The 19,481-nt window shown below is 41.0% G+C and overlaps 1 protein-coding gene across 3 annotated transcripts in view; it reads left to right on the plus strand.

Moving 5' to 3' along the window:
- The first annotated feature begins 10,509 nt into the window (after positions 1–10,509).
- The window catches only part of si (sucrase-isomaltase), a 110,610-nt gene continuing 101,638 nt past the window's right edge, over positions 10,510–19,481 (plus strand). For 2 of the 3 annotated variants that reach the window (XM_078167170.1, XM_078167172.1), the window contains exon 1: positions 18,340–18,474. The gene's annotated coding sequence lies outside the window, so the exon portion shown is untranslated. Of the gene's footprint in view, positions 10,649–18,339; positions 18,475–19,481 lie in introns of those variants that run through there. The other variant, XM_078167171.1, reaches the window with a different exon arrangement.

The raw sequence follows: 19,481 nt of genomic DNA on the forward strand, positions 1-19,481 counted from the left end.
GCTATTGTATCCTCATTATGTGCTGTATTGCCCATTTACAACACGCAGGGCCTTTTATCCCACCATTACCACCTGATACCTCCCAATATTCATTTAGGCCTGAATGCTAGTTAGCTAATCACATTACAGTGCATTACTTTAAAGGAATGTATTCCACCTTTAATTTCATCCTAAATCTCCTTACTTCACACAATTAACCCTTTGACACATGTAATCTCATGCATGAGATGTAAGTGCAGCCGTCTCCGCCGTGCTAAATCTCGCACGCAGTACTGAGGAGCTTTTGGTGGAGCATTTATGTTGCAGTGAGTCAAACGAGGAGCAGAAAATTATTGATTACCTCCAGGGATGCTTAAGCCCACGTACTGCGCCTGAAAGAGAAAATAGATCTTTAACGTCATAGAATGGGCTATATCTAGCATCTATATTCAGGCTTTTATCTTCGGTTTGCCCCACCATATCTAAGCCTGTGCTATCACACAAATGTTCAGCAGTCCCGAGTGTTTGCATCTTGATCATCTCAGCGGAGTGGAGAAGGAGCAGGACAAACAAATGCCTACTCCCCACTCTCGTTTCTTCCCTGATTCTGGACTCTTAACTGGATGAATAAACACCCAAGCATGCATGAGTAAACAAAGCCAGGGTCTTTAAAAAGGTTGGAGAGGACTGACACTGAGGTTGTTGTTGCCAGAAGCTGTAGGCTATCTATGGCAGGCGGAGGAACTCTAAGCATGCGACAGTGGGTCACAAGATGGGATACATACAAAATAAATGTGTTTTTCTTGAGATTATTTTGGACATTTCTATATTTACAAGAAAAATAAAAGAAAAATGGAGACTTACAGTGACAGGAAGTAGCATGACTGAGCTAAAACGACTCACATGTCCTACATTTTCCAATCAAGTTCAGTTCAATGTGCTTCACTGTCACCATTATGCAATATCTTTTAAAGTTTGAAGACAGTGTAAATACATATCAGAGCAAAATGGTTTCACCTTGCAGACTTGTGCAGAGTGTCAATCAGTTTTTGTTTGTGAAGGCATGTGTGTTTTTAAATCAGTGCAATATTATTCCTGATATTGGGACAGACATAGAGAAATGCATTCACTCCGTTTAACAAGGTTTTTTTTTTTTTTACTCCTATCAAGTGTACTCTCCCTCACAGTTCTCATTTTCTTCTGGGTGCCTAGACCTGATTCCTCGCATGTATGTGTACGTGAGGAGTAGATTCTCAACCCTGTATTAAAGGCCTGGGAGGGTATATGTGTGGAGGTAATAAGTCCAAACTGTAAAGGGACTGCCTGTGAGTCACTCAGTCATGAAAAGCGCAGACCTTGGTGATTGGATATGGCTGTTTGACGGGTTTCAGCAAAGTACTGATTTGGGACCTCTGTTTGTGATTTGGGTTTTTGCTCGTCATTATGACAGCACACACTTCAGCAAAGCCAAATTCCTGCCTGTGTTCTCGGAGGAGGTTTGAAATGGAAGGGGGGGCTTTGTTTTCTTTTCTAATTTTTAACCTTTCGCACCATCTTCAACGAGAAAACATCAAAGTCACAGGCAGCAGCTTTCATATTGCAGTATTATTGTCTCGCAAGTTTCCAATTTATATTAAGTTCGACGACGCTCCAGTGGTTTACGTCATTGCTTTTTAACAGTTTTTTTTTCTTTTCTTTTTTATTTGTGCTCTGATTCTCAAGTTTCAATCTTTGGCCCCTGCTATTCATGTATTGTCAAATTAATTGAAATTTAAAAGATGCTGTTGCTCTCATTTTGAATATGGTGAGAAGCAGTGACAGCATTATTTTGATCATTTGATGAAGTCAATTTTTGGTCAAAGTTGTTTCTTGACAGTCAGCTAAAGAAACAGAGAAGTCACTGTAGGCCTGTGTAAGAGAAAGATGAAATATCCTTGCTCATAGGGTGGTGTTTGGCAGAACGGTGGTGCAGTGGTTAGCACTGTCGCCCAGGGTAGTGGGTTCGAACCCCAGGGTGGGGGGGCTCCTTTGTGCGGAGTTTTCTCAGGGTACTCCAGCTTCCTCCCACAGTCCAAAGACATGCAGGTTAATTGGTGAATCTAAATTGTCTGTAGGTGTGAATGTGAGTGTGAATGGTTGTCTGTCTCTATGTGTCAGCCCTGTGATAGTCTGGCGACCTGTCCAGGGTGTACCCCGCCTCTCACCCAGTGGGCGGTTGGGATAGGCTCCAGCCCTCTGCAACCCCTAACAGGTTAAGTGGTTACGGAAAATATGACTCTTTTTTTTTTTTTTGCTGTGATTCTCAAGTTTGGCCTCTCCCATTCATGTTTTGTCAAATTAACTGAAATGTAAAAGACGCTGTCGTCTCATTTTGAATACAATGACTCACAGAGACAGCATTATTTTGTTGATATGATCAAGTCAGTTTTGGTCAAAGATGTTTTTTGACAGGCCTATGGAAGAGAAAGATGAAATATCCTTGCTCATAGGTGTGTGTGTGTGTGTGTGTGTGTGTGTGAGCACATGTTGTGGGTCTCAGATTAGATTGGTCTTGTGGGACCTCACTGAACCACTCCCCTGAATTGAACCAGACATCAGTAAAGCCTGACATAGCAAAGGGCTACTGCTGAGCTCGCACTGCTTTATTTATCACCTCCAAGTGAGTGTGTTTGTGTGTACGTATGTGTTCACATATTTTGGCCTCTCACGGAAGTGTGTGCATGTCTGTGTGTTGTGTGTGTGTGTGTGTGTGTGTGTGTGTGTGTGTGTGTGTGTGTGTATCAAAGAGAGCAAGAGAGGGAGGGCGAGTGAGAAACTTTGCGTGTCCACACACATAAACACGTGTTTGAGACTCTGGACCCGGTCCAAGTTCTGTGTTTTCTCCTTCTCTTTTTATACATGATATTTCTTCCACAAGGACAACGATGAAGTCGGGAAAGAATTTTGATGAAGCGTGCGTGTTTATTTGCCATTGTGTGTGTGCGTGTGAGTGTGTGTGTCTACGTATTTATAACACAAGGACAGTGATGCAGAGAGGAGCTGCATACTGATTAAGTGAAGTCGAAGAGAGGGCCTCTGTGTTGGCAGGCAGAGCCACGCAGCAACAACAAGTCATTCACCTAATTTAGGACACACACACACACACACACACACACGCACACACAGACATGTTTCACTCCAGAAATCTTTTCGGAGAGCTCTGCATGCAGACGCTGCACCACAAGCTGTTTTGAAAAGGACATTTTTGTCTCCAGCTGCAGTGATGTATGCTGTTTAACTTTCACCGGAGACTAATAGGTTTTTCTAATTATCGTTACATAGAAATAGAGATATGCCATAACTCTCCGTGGCCTCTGATTCAGCAGAGAGGTCATTAAAGGATGGAAGAAGTAGGAAAAGAAAAGAGCAGAATGAAGGGAGGATAATGGACAGAGGGAGCGGTGAGAGACAGAGAGAGATTGAGAGGGAGGACAGGAAAGATCGATACAGTCTGTACTTTGAGAGCTAAAGATCTGCATATCACGGAATCGAGCGAGGGAGGAAAGTAGGTGTAGAAAAACAGAAACACACACAGCAAGTTTGCACGTTTTGTTTCCTTGTGTTCAGAGGAGAAAGAGGGAGGAAGATACACAGGAGCAGGTGAGAGCAGGAGGGGGAGGGTGACAAAGTTAAGGGGACCCTTTAAGTCGTTTTAAGTGATAAGGAGAAGTATGCAACAATGACGTTTCTGAATGAAAGATAATGGAAGATACGCAGAGAGAAGCCGAGGGAAGAAAAGAGAACGAGAGTCACGCTGCTGGAGGAGTGAGAGTGACAGACCGAAAGGGGATTTGCAGTCTTTCTCCAAGATAAGCACACGGTTTTCTTTCTATCCTGCTAACCCTCGCACTCACGGTGGCACCATGTGCGAGCGTGCGCACGCATACACGTGCACAAGCGGGCACGCACACATAACCAACACCATTCTATTGCAGCAAGCTCTTGGCACCTGACAAAAGATCACCCGCTCAGAGTTGCCATGGCAACGAGGAGAGTCGTTGTTGCTACCCGTACAGCCTGACTCCCAGCCTGATGAGAGAGAAGAAAGTGTCGGGGGGGGGGGGGCTAAAACAGCTAATTGAACTTTAAATGAGGATGTTAATTACATTAGAAAACTGAGGAAATTGGAATCTCATGGTACAAAAAATTCATATTTATTTGTTGAGTGGTTTTTAATTAATGTTTGACCAACATGTTGTTACTTTACAACATCGAGTGTTCGCTGCAGTTTGTTTGTTGTTCTGTCATTTACACATTTATTATTTATTGGACCCTGTTGTGGTGCAGTGTAATCAGAGATCATACCATCGCAGCCCATCCTCTCGCCCGATCAAAAATACGCCATCATAAATGATTAGAATAATTTGTTCTATATTTAGGCACGTTTTTTAACTTAAAACTTTCCATCAGTCCAATTCTGACACAAAAAAGGAGGCAATATATTCAATTTGTTCGTAGTTTCATTTGCATAGATGCATTAAGAGTTTTGGTCAAATGTTACTAATTTGGTTCCACATTTAAATCTGTTTTATGATAAATGTGTTCTGATCTTTTTTTCTACTTCATTATACATGGATTATAGAGATAATATTAAAAACAGTCCCATATCTTCTATGTCTGGTAAAAATAGGATTCATTTCTTGGATTAATAGCTTGCATAAGAATAGAAATATCATTGTATTTGCTGATATACTGCATATCTCCATCGGCTGGCGAGAATAAGTGGAAGACAGTTCTCTTGAAGATAAATTACATAAGTTAATACACAATAATAAAATAGGAAGATGGCTGCTAGACATCTTTGTGCAGCAATAATAAAGTTAAAGTTCATGAATAATCTAAAACATCAATGTCATCTTCACATTTTCCAAGTTTGTGTAAAACTTGAACAGATGCGGCTCCTCTACAGACACACATAGAACCAGATAGATCGTGTCTCAGCAACTTGTCCAAAAGGTTCACGTAGTTTTTGATGTTTAGCTTGTCTTTTATCTTTCTCCGTCTTTGAGTTTGCTTGACAGGCAGAGACATGATGAACGGGGAAAGTTGCTGTAAAACGCTTTGCAGGGATGCAACTGCGAAATTCAGCAATGCAGCAACATTGTCGAATGCTAGAAAAAGATCACACGCATGTGGTGTTACATGCAGAAATCTCCACGCAGAAGGAAACTATGGAGGAGAAGATGTAATGCTGCGTTGCACTTAAAGGCCTGTGAAATCATGACAAGCTGTATTGATCACCGCGGGAGGATCCTCTCTGCAGGCAGGCTGAGGGAGAGGATCAGCAGCACAACAGCACCTCTGGAGGGAACACTTCGGCAGGGCAGATGTTTGCCAATGAAGGAACTAGTGCTGGGCGATATGACCTCAAACCAATATCAAGATTAAGGGAACTATTTACCTCGATTACGATTAATGAATGATTATTTAGTTTTTGGTTTATGCCCTCATAGTTTTTTTTTTCTAATGAAAGAGTGCATGTCTTACTTTTGTGAATTTAAAATAATTGAAGGAAACACACACAGATGAACTATTAATGGTTATTTACTGAATATTTGGTGATTGAAATCAAAGCACACATTGCTTGAAATGAAATCATCTCACAAAAAAGGTCACATTTTAGCCATAATGTAAAAAGCAAGTTCCCCAAAAAAAGCAGAAAATAAATAAACTTGCATTTCTTGCAAAGAAAATAAATGACTTTAAATATTGTCATGTGAAATGTAGAAAACAATAACTTTTGCTTCTTGTAAACAAATATATTTTTAAGATAATGCCATGTCAAAAGTAGAAAAAAAACTTGCATCACTTACTTTTTACAACATGAGTTGTACATGTTTGGCACCGCTTGGTCAAAAACATACTTTCGCCATGGCACAGTATCGTCTTTCGAGGGTTTTAACAATGTGTTTAAACCCACTATGCTCCACTGTAGCTATGGGAACCATATCCTTCACAATGTAGTACAAAATGGCGTCAGTTATTTCTTTCAATCTTCTTGAATCTTTTTCATATTGTGCAGCCTTTGTAAATGCTCGTGTTATCAAGAGCTGCTTTGTGGAGGCATATTTGGCAACATGATTGTGCTCCAAGTACTGAAACAGACTGGTGGTATTACCTTTGGTCGCTGAATAGTTTTTATACAGTGTTTAGATTTTATTTTCCCTCTGTTTGATGTCATCTTCACAAAAGCCAAGATGTGCGATGGTCACGGCATTTCTCTCTGGTACAAGCCAACACATTCTCACTCCGACCTCATCACATATCAACGTTTGGTCATGGACTTTCCACATCAACATACGACATGCAAGGTACCATAGGTACGTTGGTTGTTGACGTTCTGCAACAAATACACGTGGTTAGGTTTAGGAAATAGGAACAGGGTATGGCTTTAGAGTCTTATGGGACGCAAACACTGCTCTCTCGGGTGAAAGTCGGTGTTTTGTTGGACCCCCACTCGGAGTCTCGCCGCCTTAACTTTCGTCCTTGTCCTGCTGCATTCCCCTCTGATGCCACAGGGCCCCGTTAAATTATACCTCAAACGGCCGCGTATCATGCCAATGTTAAAGGACACCTTTTTTCGTTGGTTTCTGATGCTGCAAGTCACTGCCCAAGCGGCGGATTTCAATGACTTTGGAGTGAGACCGGGCTCTACAAGCTGTTCAGGTTGCTCAGTTGGCCCAGTATTTGAGTTCTCCTCCATGTTGCTTCAAGGTTGCGGACTGGAAGGGGCGGAGTCTCGTGACTACACATGCATTAGTACGTTATAAAGGGGACAGTGCAAGAAAACACACACAATGGGGAAAGCATTAACAGAATTAAAAATAAACAAGTTTACTGGCATGGGCAAGATTACATCCGTTAGAGGTTCTGACTGTCGGCTTCGATTAATGTTCATTTAATTGCCCAGCCCTGGAAGGAAGTAAACCCAGGTTCACATCCGCTGACTGCCGGCCTGCCATCCGCTAAATGCATGTAGATCAATCATTATGCATAAAACAAGCCCTGTCCATTAGTGCCCCAACAATTATGGCTAGTGTTATCCTCCAAACTTCTGCCAACAAAGGTCAGTTTACTCTTCCTGAAAATCTCAGCGCCACTCATAACTCCAGATAAGAAGATTGTTGTGGAGGTGATGAGTGTTTTTTGCTGACCTCTGTCTGAATGATTGTGATGTTTGTCATGCTGCAGTGGGGATAACGAAGAAGAAAATGTGCATTTACTAAGAATGAATTAATGATCTACGGATGACTGTGAGTTTTTGTTTATCCTTTAATGGCATGACTATTATGCCATCGTCAGCACATTCAATTTAAGATAATTAGCTGTCAGATTATATTAGCTTTTAAATCTGCTATGCAATCTGAGAGAACGATGGTGGTAAAGTGGGGAGTAGTCCAAGAACTAAAGAATCTTTTATGTGCACTTGCACACAAAGAGAGACACTGACACGCACACACAGCACGCTTTCCTCTTCTGCTCAGCACACAGATATGAAATAATGAAATATTGATACTCCGCAGACCGTGAGCAGCTCAGCAGCAGCAATAAATTTGAGACCTCGACACATGAAAGGGGAGCGAGAACTTTTTTTTCCCCCCCTCTCCTTTTTTTTTTTTTTTTTTTTCTTTTCGGCTTTCTGTGCGATACTCTACAACTCCACTGAACTCCAGGCCTTCACGAGTTCACAAGGTCACTGCCGGGTTTCACAACACCGCTGACATAAGACAGTGAGAAGGAGATATATTAGAAATATTCACACTTTGACCTTCTTTCGACAGATAGCAGCGACTGGTGAGCTTTGCACCGAACGTGAATAACAACACACACAAATAAATAGAGGTTAATCATTATACCGGATCCGGCGCACGGTGCATTTAAAGCAGCTATCAAAGCATGACACAGGCAGTTGTTAGCAAACTCATTATTTTATGAGAGAGTGAGAGAGTGTGTGTGCATATGTCTGTGTGTGTGTGAGTCTATTCCTGTCAAAGCATGCAGAGCAGCAGCAGGGATGGATGGATGACATTTCCCTTAGAAATGATGCAGCAGAAGCCTTGTGTGTGTGTGTGTGTGTGTGTGTGTGTGTGTGTGGAGAGTAGAGAGAATAGAGTTGTGCTTATGCATTTTCCTCTTCATTCAATATGCTGTTTCTCCCCCATAGGGGTCTAACATCTGTGCCATGCTTATGGGGAATACTGCATAATGGGAACACTTAGATAGGCCACCTGCATATTATGGCTTGTGCAGTCATTGGTGATATAACAGTTACAAACACACACACATATAAACACACACACACACAGAGAATCGCACACAGAGAACAACTGCAACACCCCAGTGTAATTGCTTGATGACTTTGTCTCCAAAGAGGTTGAAAGACTATATCAACACAGACAGTTCATTGTTATGTTGCCACTTCCTTGGTTTGATGTCTGTGAGGCTGAAAGCAAAGATAATCATTTTTTCCACCACTAAACTTCATCCCGTGGCAGCAGTTTAACTCTGTCAGGAAGGGGGTTATCCCGTCGCACATCACAAGCCATACTACGACATAGAGCGGGTGATGTAGTGGGAGACCCAACACACTTTAATGGAAATCAGAAGCCAATAAAAGCACCAATCAGTGTCGCTAATCACATCATTGAGACATTTGGAATATATGGTATCCATACTGTTGTCTATGGTACCAGCCTCATGTGCCTGTAACATGCTTTCATTCTCACATACAAAAAGCTCAGGGCATCAGGTTAATCAATATGGTGTTATCTGAGAGTTGAGTAGCATGATTGCATGGACTATAATTACCCCCAACACCCACCATTAACTTCCACCAGCAGCACATAGATGCTTGTTGAACCCTAAAGTCCCTCAGTAGGGGGACCTCTAGAGCTGCTAATAAAGGCCTGGTGTGTATCAATACACTGATCAGAAGAATATAGTGATGTTGCCCATCAAATTTAACAGCAGAACCTCAGCTACAATGCTGTAAAAAAACTTTTTACATGCCCCAAACTCAGTTTTAACATCAACTAAATAAACAACAACAACAACTAACTCCAACAACTCCAAACAGCACCGATATCCCGACCCACTCGGTATATTTCGGGCTCTAACTCGACCACACATTATTGGTGTCCAAAGCACTCTCCCTTTAATCATCACAGAGCTACAGCCCAAAGAACAACAGAACAACAACAGAAATCTCTTTGCCAAAATATATTTGTAATATGGCTCTTACCTTATTAATTTCGCTGTAAAAAGCCCATTCTGCTGTTGTTTCACGCTCCGTTCGGGTACTACCGGAAGTTGTCCGTCATTCAAATGAATCCGGGCAGAAAAAAAGGTTCTGGGGGAACAAAAACAATGACCACTCACAGCAGCCAACATCTCCCCACAACGCGTTCTGCTGACCCTGATTGGCTTACAGCGCTGTCAATCTCGTTTTGGTGGGTATAGTATCATTCTATTGGCTCTAACAAATCAAACGAGGTGTCATTCACTCAAATCGGCCAAGCCGTCATGGAGATACGGGCCTCCAAAGCTCAGAATAGAAACTCAGGTTCAAATGTAGTAGGTGCATATTGGTCAGTTTGGAGTGGGAAATAGTGAAAAAACGAAACAGACAGTTGTATGTGTACACCCTAAACATCAATAGGGATTTACAGAAACAAAAAATGAAAGATACAGGATTGTACATGACAAAAATCACATGCAAACATGGTGCAATTTTGGAGAGCTCGCCTGAATTTTCTGTTATATTGTTCTGCTTCACTTTATCAGAATCAACCTTTGCAGAGTTAATGTTCACATATTGTACCATGATGTGATAGAGGTTTAGAGCTGCAGCTGCATCATTCCAAAGGGATACTCATCCTAAAAATGCTTTTTTTTCTTAGGCGAACCTCAAAATATTTCATTTGTGCTGTGTGCCATCTTCATTTACTCTTCACATATAACACATATACTGATATTTACACATCTTAACCAATCTGACAAGTGTTCCCTTTACCATGACACTAATAGTATTCAAATAGACCTTGTGGTTGCAGAGATATATTCATTTCATTATGGGTATGCAATTTTCAAACAGAGGCCTATAAAATAGGGTCAGGGTTTTTAAGGACACAACTTGTTATTTGCAGATTCCTTCAGAGAGAGTCTTTATCACTGGGGTTACCTTGGATGTGAAAATGCTGCAACACGAGGATACTGAAAGGAGATCGAAAGATGTGTCGATTGTCACATTGACATTTTGTTTTGCTAAGCAAATGCATAAAAGGTAAGTAGCAGACTCACTCTTGGTGGTTACAGAGACTGCTCTGGACTCAGCAGATTGCTGTGTTGAAACCTTGAGTCAACAAAACCCAACACTGCTACAGTACAAAGTCTCTGAGCAATGGCACCCATCCATGCAGTGAATTCACCAGTTTAGGGAAATGATATGTGGGGGAAACAAAATGGGCTGGTGTTTAAGATAGCTTCTGATGCACTGGATTCAACAGATGGACTTCGGACGTGTAAAGTTGAACTCCCAATGTGAAGAAGTGAATCAACAAAGGAGGGGCTGCAGATCAAGTGCATAGAGAGGTGCACTGAGACAACAGCTGAATGCTTCGGACCCCAGCAGGTAACAGGGTTAAAACTTGCATGCATATATTATTACTGGGACAGAAAAATATGCCAATAGCATTGGTTGTGCCCTGAAGGAGAGTATTCTGTGCAGAAACTGACTGTTGTATTGTACAAACAGGTTGTCAAAGGGTTAACGGTCAAAACTACTGCACTGCCATACATCTCAGTGTCAATTAACACTCTTTGTGGCTCATCATGTACATTTTGCATGACTTTCAGTACACTGTATTAAACAGCAGTATGTGTGTAGGCGACTTAAGAGACCAAGCCAGGAAAGAGCAAACAATGAGTGTTGAAACATATGAGGCTTTCAGCTCTGGTAAACATTACGAACCAAACAATACAGATACAATACCAATATCGAACTACGCTATTATTTTTGGAATATAAAATATACCAACCTGGTCTCACTCCAAAGTCGTCGAAATCCGGCACTTGGACAGTGACTTGTGGCATCAGATTCTGACGAAAAAATCCGTCCTTTAACATCAGCATGATATGCGGCCAGTCAACATTATACTTTAACGGTGCTTGGCGGCATCAGGGGGAAATGCTGCGAGACAAGACCGAAAGTTAAGGCAGTGAACTAAAACATTCTGCTCCAGTGAGACATGCCATGAGGCACACTGTACAGACAGCTTGTTGCAAGATGGTTAGTAATAGGGGTGTAACGATACATCGATCCACATCAATACATCGATTCATTGATTAACGATCCAATTACATCGATGCAAAATGAAAACATCGATCCATATGGTCATCTTAAAGATACTACTAAGATACTGTTTTTCATTTAAATGCCTGATACCTGGAAGAGCTCAGAAATAAAATGGTCAAATCATATTCTAGTTGTTTTTGTGAGTTGATGTAAATGATTGTGTTAGATGGGCATATGACATTGCGTCATAGCGATCGCAGGCTCCTGAATCGAATCAAAATCATATCGTGACAGACTTTGTGATATTGGCAAACATCGTATCGTCATCCAAACAAATCAATATAATATTGTATCATGATGAAGCTGGTGATTTACACCCCTAGTTAGTAACACCAATAATAGATCAGAAATGGAAGATCCTCCACTTTGGTTTTGCTGTGAATTATACATACATATACATATACATATCAAATAGGTAGCCTACACTGCTACATGTAGCCACATGCTAACATGAGGGAAACATGAAATCTTGGTTGTTAATATCGTTAATTTCTCCACAGCTCTGGATCATATTCCAGCTGAAACATGTCCGGTAGTGTTAAATTAGAAGCTTTTATTTTGTATCTTTAAGGGGAGAAAGTGCCGTTATACACAGTCATTCCTGGCTGCTAGTATACTACTACATGTATTCCAACTGGAATATGTGCTGCTGCTTTTACTGAGGGATTTTTCTCATGGTAGAAAGTTTTGTGATTCTCCTTGTCAGTCATTACCCAGCTGCAATGACGTTGCAGAGACGCTGAGATACAGAAGACCCGGAAATGCTGACCAATCAGAGCAGACTGGGCTTCTTCAGGAGGAGGGTCTTAAGGAGATCGATGCTAAAAAAGGGCATCTCAGACAGAGGGTGAATGCAAGTGTTCCAGCACAGACAGCTTAAGGAAAATAAAGTGTTTTTGACCATTAAAGTAAGTAAACATGTTCTAGTGGAAACCCAAAATACACAAGCATTATAGGTCCCCTTTTAAACACAGCTGCTCGCCTGCCACTAATACTCTTGGTGTTCAAACAAGCCAAACAAACCTTAAACCTCAGTTTCATTTAAGAGAGCATTAATGTGAGGGGAAAAAATGAGTGATTCGTGCACTCTTATTTAGCAGTTCAAGGGTAAGAATTACTGATTTGTGCAAACAAATTATTACAAAATGTGCCTTTCTAAATGGCAGAGCAGTAGAAAGACTTGCAATTTTGTCAGAAGCATGGTGATTATTTTGTCATTCTTTGTGGAGAGGTTTGTTTGGATGAATGCAGATGTAGATCTCTGAAAACATTAGACTGAGATTGTGCTTTAGAAGAGTATTCTTCCAGAGTGAACATTTGCTATACCTTCATCCGCTCAATTATTAATAGACATGGCATTTATCGCTGGAAAAATAATTTAGTGTAGAGACACATAGTCAGAGAGCTGAGGCCAGATAAAAGTCAATATAAACACATTTATTATATTGAGGCCTTGAGTGTTTTATTGTGCTTCAAAGAACAGTTACAATACGGAAATGTTGATGATAAAATGTTACAAAAGTCATGAAATAAAAAAAGAAAAATAAAGATCCATATGTGATTAAGCGCTACAATGCTAAGAGAAAGAAAGTGAGCCCTTTGGAATTATTTATGTATTAAACATCAATACAATGTGGTCTGTGGTCGCTATAACAAACAAATATACAGACTATGTAAAACAACACACAAATTAAAAATCCCAATAGGAAGTTTGTATTTGTATGTAGGTGAACCCCTGCGCAAATGACCTCTACAAAAGCTACTACAAGACAGATTTTCCCATCAATGAGTTGAAATCGTAGTTAGTAGTTCGTTGTGCCTTGATTTGAGACAAGACGACTTGAAACAGGCAACTACTTGCAGTGCGCCGTTCTGCAAGGTTCTAAAAACGTGCCAGTTCACACCAGTGCAACAAGATCAGAAGGTGTATCATCTCTATGCAACTCTCTGTACTTTAGTTCTGATTTCCAGCTTTTCAGGCTTATTTTGTGGCTGAATATAATTTCCAGCTTCTTAAAATCTATACTGGGTTTAACAATCTGTCTTCATACTGTATCTCAAAGTCAGTGAGGTCACAATTTATGCACCACATTCTCACTCCAACCTCGTCATATATTGACGTTTGGTCATGGACCCTCCAGATAAAACTTGAAAGGTACCCTGGGTGTGTTGGTTGCTGGCATTCTGGGACACCGTGTCAAGTTATGCCTGTTACATGCAATGTCTTCTGTTTACACACAGTCTATTTCAAAGTAAACACACTACGTCAGTACAACAACACACATTATCACCTTTCAGTGAAGCATGGAGTAGGGATCTCCATGATTTAAAGTTGTTTTGCTGCCCCTGGCCTTAAACAACCTTTAATAATTAAGAAAACAATGCACTCAAACACATATTGTTACAAGTCTATGGGTGCTTTCACACCTGCTCTGTTTGGTATGATCCAACTCAAGTTTGTGTGGTTTGTTCGGGCAGGTGTGAACACAGCAATCACACTCCGGTGCGCATCACAACAATGGCAGACCTTCTTGAAGAGGTGGTTACAAACAAACTCTGGTGCGGTTTGTTTGTGGTGAGAACGTGTTCTGACCTCGATCTGAACCAACTGCGGTCACATGACACATTGTTTGGGTTAAAAATGAGTGTGGTACAGTCCAGGAGGATTATTAATGTGCACCTCCTCCTGTACTGCCTTAAGATACTTCCTGGATGCCGTGAGAACACAAACCAACTCTCAGCAATTACGCAGCTTTGCTACAAAATTAGTGCCTGATTCGGACCAAAGCAAGCAGACTCTAGGTCTGAAAGCACCTTAAGTTTTAAGGACAGCTGCAGAGGTTGTGAGATGTAACACAAAAATGTCCTCAAATCAGTCAGAGATTCTGTAACATGAACTGAATAATGCCTCTCATGAAAGATATTCCAAAAAACCTGAATATAACTAAACAGTTTTGTAAAGGGAAATGGTCAACAAGTTCCTCCTGGTCTCATACAAGAAACTTTTGTTTAACTTGACTTGACTTGAATGTTCAAGCAAAAATGGAATTAATACACCAAATAATTAAATTGTTTTAATGTAATTATGTCAGTGGGACATAGTTTGTCCATTATTGTGACTTTAAAGAATATCAGACAACATTTTACAGCTAAATCATGCAAAAATGCAGAAAACTCAAAGTGCTTCACTCATTTTTTCCTGGCACTGTAAATGATACCAGTGGAGAAACATTTTAGCAGTTAATAACATCTCGGTTTATGCAGATCTGAAATCAAGGAGACAATCCAGGTATTGACTCTCCAGAATGCTGGTGAGGGTTCCCAGTCCCTGATGCACACAAATAGCAACACACACGCATGAACACACTTATATAATCTTGGTTGGTTGGCAGCTCTCAATGTTGAGTGCCTAGTCTTAAAGTGACTGGATCGATACAGGGGAGTGAATTGCCAATTTCAGTTTGTTCTATTGAAATCGGCTGGCGCTGCATTCTAGAGGGAGAGTACCTGAAATTGGCAATGGCAGTGGTATTGGATTTGTAAGGAGCGAGAAAAGGAGTGAGCAGAATGATCAGAGACGGACTTGGACGCCTACATTTCTGTGTATGTACATACACACCCACAAGATGTTAAGTCATCATTGCACCCATGCATCTTAGCCAAATTATGGTAACTGTTATGAAAGCCCTTTGTCTTTCGCTGTCTCACCTAGATGGAACCACTCACACACACACTCAACCAGAGCTTATCTTGGCTTCTTCGATCGCGTAGTCCAAGGCAATCAAGCTCTGTGCTGGAAGAGCAGATGATTGTGTCTCTAGATAGTGAATAGCTCATTCAGTTGATCCTCTCCATTCTGTTTATTGGGATTACATGGACTGACGCCATCACCAAACTACAGAGTGCCTTGGCATGGATGGATGTCTGGCCGTAGACACTGTACACATTTTAAACCATAGCTTTGCAGTCCTTTCTAGCCTGACAAACTAAATCAACAGAAAGTGCAGAGTTGATCCAGCTCTGCCTTTGAAGGCAGCACAGACCCGGTGGTGCTGGACCACAGAGCCTTCACTCTCTTTTGGCACTTCAAAAACCAGACCCAGGAAACTTTATGTTCGTGATATCATGTTCAGAAAGAAATGCCTGTCGAACAACTGGAGACTGCCTTCTGTCGTATTTAATCTCTTTTCAAGACAAAAAGGACTCCCTGGAAAAAGAGATTTGTACCTCAATGAGCCCCTCCTGGCTTAATGAAGGATAAATAAAGATAAATAAATAAATCCGATTCAAGGCAGAAAGCCAACTGCCTGCTTCAGATTGCTGTGGGTCCCAACATCTCCCACATGCGTGATGACCAAAGAGGAGGTTACTGTTGTTCATCATTGCTGCTGACCTGTTACATGATGATGATTGTGGCATTGTGTTAGTGTCACAACAGAGGGTGCAGTCATCTGTCTTCACCCACAAAGCCGAGAGAGCATTGTTACGAGACAAAGACTGTGTGAAATTGAGCAACAGTTACACATAGCGACTACAGTTCTATGATTACAAGCAGAGCTCTGTACTCTGCTCTTACTATTTGTTAAAGACTTATGTTCGAAACAAATCATGTGTTCAGTAGGAATGCCCTGAACTTAGAATTTTCCTAGTTGACCAGTAGTCCTCATTTAGGGACATTATTCGACCCACATGTGTACATCATTAATTTAATTATTAAATAATGTATTTTGGGCGGGGCAACACAATGGTTTGAGTTGAAGGTGTGAGAAAGAATAGTATCAGTAACATTGTTAACACTGTGCTACATTACAGAGAAATACAAAACTGTACTAATGAACCTTCATTAATATAGGCCTATATTTTATCTACAAGTGCACGTCACACACTTAGCGAGCCGCCTGTTAATGACACTGTGGGCAAAGCAGTAATGATTGTGCTAAGTGGCTAATGGGCATGTAGCTACTTCCATGTTTCAGATGATACGTCATGTTTGTAGTCGACCAATGAAGATGAGTTTACATATCACCTTGGGTTCGTCCTTCACCTTCTCAAAATGATCCCACACTTTGGATTTCCTGCCCGACATGTACACATCATATCTTTAACTGCCTGGAAAACGCGAGGTCGGGCTCTGGGTGCTATTTTTGTGACTTTTCTGTGCCAGCTTTCAGGAGTGCGGTAGCAGGTTGTATCTGATGTTGCTAAGCTACCTTAACAAGCACCGTATAGCCTATTTACCTGAAATCCTGAGTGCAGAGCTGATCTTCTTCCAGGTGCTGTTTATAAGTGTGTAGGCCTATCGTCTGTGGGACAGATGTAAAGCTCTGGGTAGCCCTGCACTAACATGATCAACTTTTCCGTATTTATCGGACTGAATATTTACAGAAGAAGGGAAAGATATCTGTTTGCTGTGATTGGTTTGTAACGTGACTCCTGTCTGACTGCTGAGCGTGGTCACTTCCTGTGTCAAATTAAATTGCCACACAGTCCAGTCATATAGGTGTTGATTTATTTTGACGAGGTGCAGCTGCTAATAGAGTTTCATGTTTGTTTGTTTGTTTCTTTTGTTTTCTTTTCTTTAGTGCAACTAAGCAACAAATGAAATCTCACCAACGAATAACATTTGGTCTTTTAGGGGCAGAGCTAGTGTTCAAAGTGTTTATAGCTGTTTAGAATGGCCACTTTTAAAGGTGATGTGACAACCTGGTCTTCGTAAACCCCATTTACACCTGTCATTTCAAGGACCTCATAAAATCCAGATAAGATTAAATACACTTTAATTTCGCCACATATATAAATCCTTTTTGGCCAGATCACAAATCTGATTGCCACCAGTCTTGGTTTACTCCTGGTGCATGCAAACCAGGGTCTGCCCAAAGTAATGCACCTGAATTTGTTTGGTAATTGCCAAGAATGCTAAAAGAAGCCTAACCTCTGCGCTTATCCAATTTACAGTTCAGCTAATGTTAGCCAGAAACTGCAACATCACCTAACACAAACACACTGATGGACCATATTTATGAACTATGAGCGAGATAAGGGACTTTATCGCCTTCACTGACTCTAACTTACGCTGCTTACACACCCAGAGAGATCAATGCACCCTCACCTACATGATCAATCTGTGGTTGAACTGATTAGGGATCAGATAAACGCCACAGCAGCTATTTGATTGTACGCGTAGAACATGCTCGAGCTGTTTTTACAGCTTTAATGAGTGAAAGAACAGCCAACTGTGGTGTCATTTTTTGAGCTGCTGTTATCACAAGGGCAGAGGAGACAGCCAACGGACGTATTGTGGAAATCAGAAAGTGAGTGGCTATTTACAGAGACTATAGAAGGGGTAAAAATTTCATATAAGCATCCAGCAGAGACCAATACATCTTTTCAGCATCTGGCTTGGATGCCACCACTGTCCAGAATCCCAGTAGAAGATCTCTGATCAAACATGTTAAGTTACAACACCTGACTGCTGCTACTTATAACAATACAGATATTGCTGTATCATCTGTTATATAATCATGTGATATTAAAATACACAAACAACTATGAAGCTTTGATCACAGTGGATTTCCAAGATATTACATTCAGATACTCCACTGAGGTGCTTCTTTCCATTGCAACCAACTAAATAGCGTGTGTGTGTGTGTGTGTGTGTGTACATGATTGGTGATGTGGTAACAGTGGGGTAAAGATTGCTCATGCTAAGTCACAGCTTACATACATAAAAAAAAAAACACACAAAACAATCTTTGAGTAAATTACACCCTACAAGTATGCACATCAAAACACAAGAACACACACATACACGGCTTTGTGGACTCAAACAGGATAGCGGGATTGATTATAACAAGCTGATATGGGGGATTTCAGGCTACAGTTGTTTTCTCGTACTGTAGATGGTTATCTGACATTTTATGACTTCGGGGTCTGCATGCTCAGACTATTAAATGTGCGTGTACACACATACACGCACATATACGCACAAACTACGCAGTAAAGGAGTGGTAAGGTCCTATGACCACAACACATCCTGTGGATTATAAGGTGCTATCTCACTTGAACTCAGTAGCACTTTGCCCTGAACATCGGAGAGAGCCAAGGTAAGACTGTAGCTGTGGGCTGTCTACCTGCTCAACTCAAAAAAATAATCATTACTTTGTATTACACTTATATCATATGCTGATGATGCAGCATGATTTACAATATGATGTTGTATGATAGATTTTTACTGTGATGCTAGTGAGAACTGCATCACAACTATTGCAGTCAAAAATCCTACTTGTTATAGATTCAGACTTGCTTTTGACTTTTTGTAGCTTGCAGATGTTTGCATTATGCTGCTCTATCCATATTACTGTGGACACACTGTGACCAAGTTTGTTAATGATAATGTTGGTTATGTGTAGCTCTCTGCCAGTAGAGTAAATAATCCACCGCCAATTGCAATGCAGCCCCGAGGAACAGATGTCTATGGAGGGTTTTGAATATTGATGTGTAGATTTTTTTTTTACTCAGATTTACACTGCACTGATCCACTTTTTTTTTCTCCTTCTTTTTATTAATGTCAGTCCTCGACATAATTACAGGTGACAAACCTCCTCTTGGGCTGACATTAACTTTTAAGGATATGTCTCAAAGTAACCATTGAACTCAAGGTATTAAGTAGAAGTTCAAATGAGATATCAGATCATTTTCTAAACTGCCTGCACTCATGGGAACCTCAACAGTGCAGCTATAAAGTGCCCCTGTTTTTTTTATAAGTGTGCGTTCATGTACACGAATCAGAGTGGGTGTGTGTCAGGAGAAGTAAAGCGATATGCCGTTATGGGTGGAAGCTATTTTTGGGCACTTAGGCTAAATGGAAGAAGAGAGAGGCTAAAAGATTTGTACTGTATGAATGTGTTTGTTTGTGTGTCTCCGTGTTACAGTGCATGTTTGCAGGCGATTTTTTGGTGCTTCTGCATGGTGTGCAGGGGGGCATGCACACGTTTGACTCTCTGTCTCTCTCTTTGCCCTCGCCTGCTCTTCACAGCACATTAAACAGGATGGCTATAAGCATCTCATTCACCCAAATAGACACATACCCACACACATACAGACATTCACC

This window comes from Epinephelus lanceolatus, chromosome 4 (genome assembly GCF_041903045.1).
Source record: "Epinephelus lanceolatus isolate andai-2023 chromosome 4, ASM4190304v1, whole genome shotgun sequence".
In the NCBI taxonomy this organism is placed as follows: Eukaryota; Metazoa; Chordata; class Actinopteri; order Perciformes; family Serranidae; genus Epinephelus; species Epinephelus lanceolatus.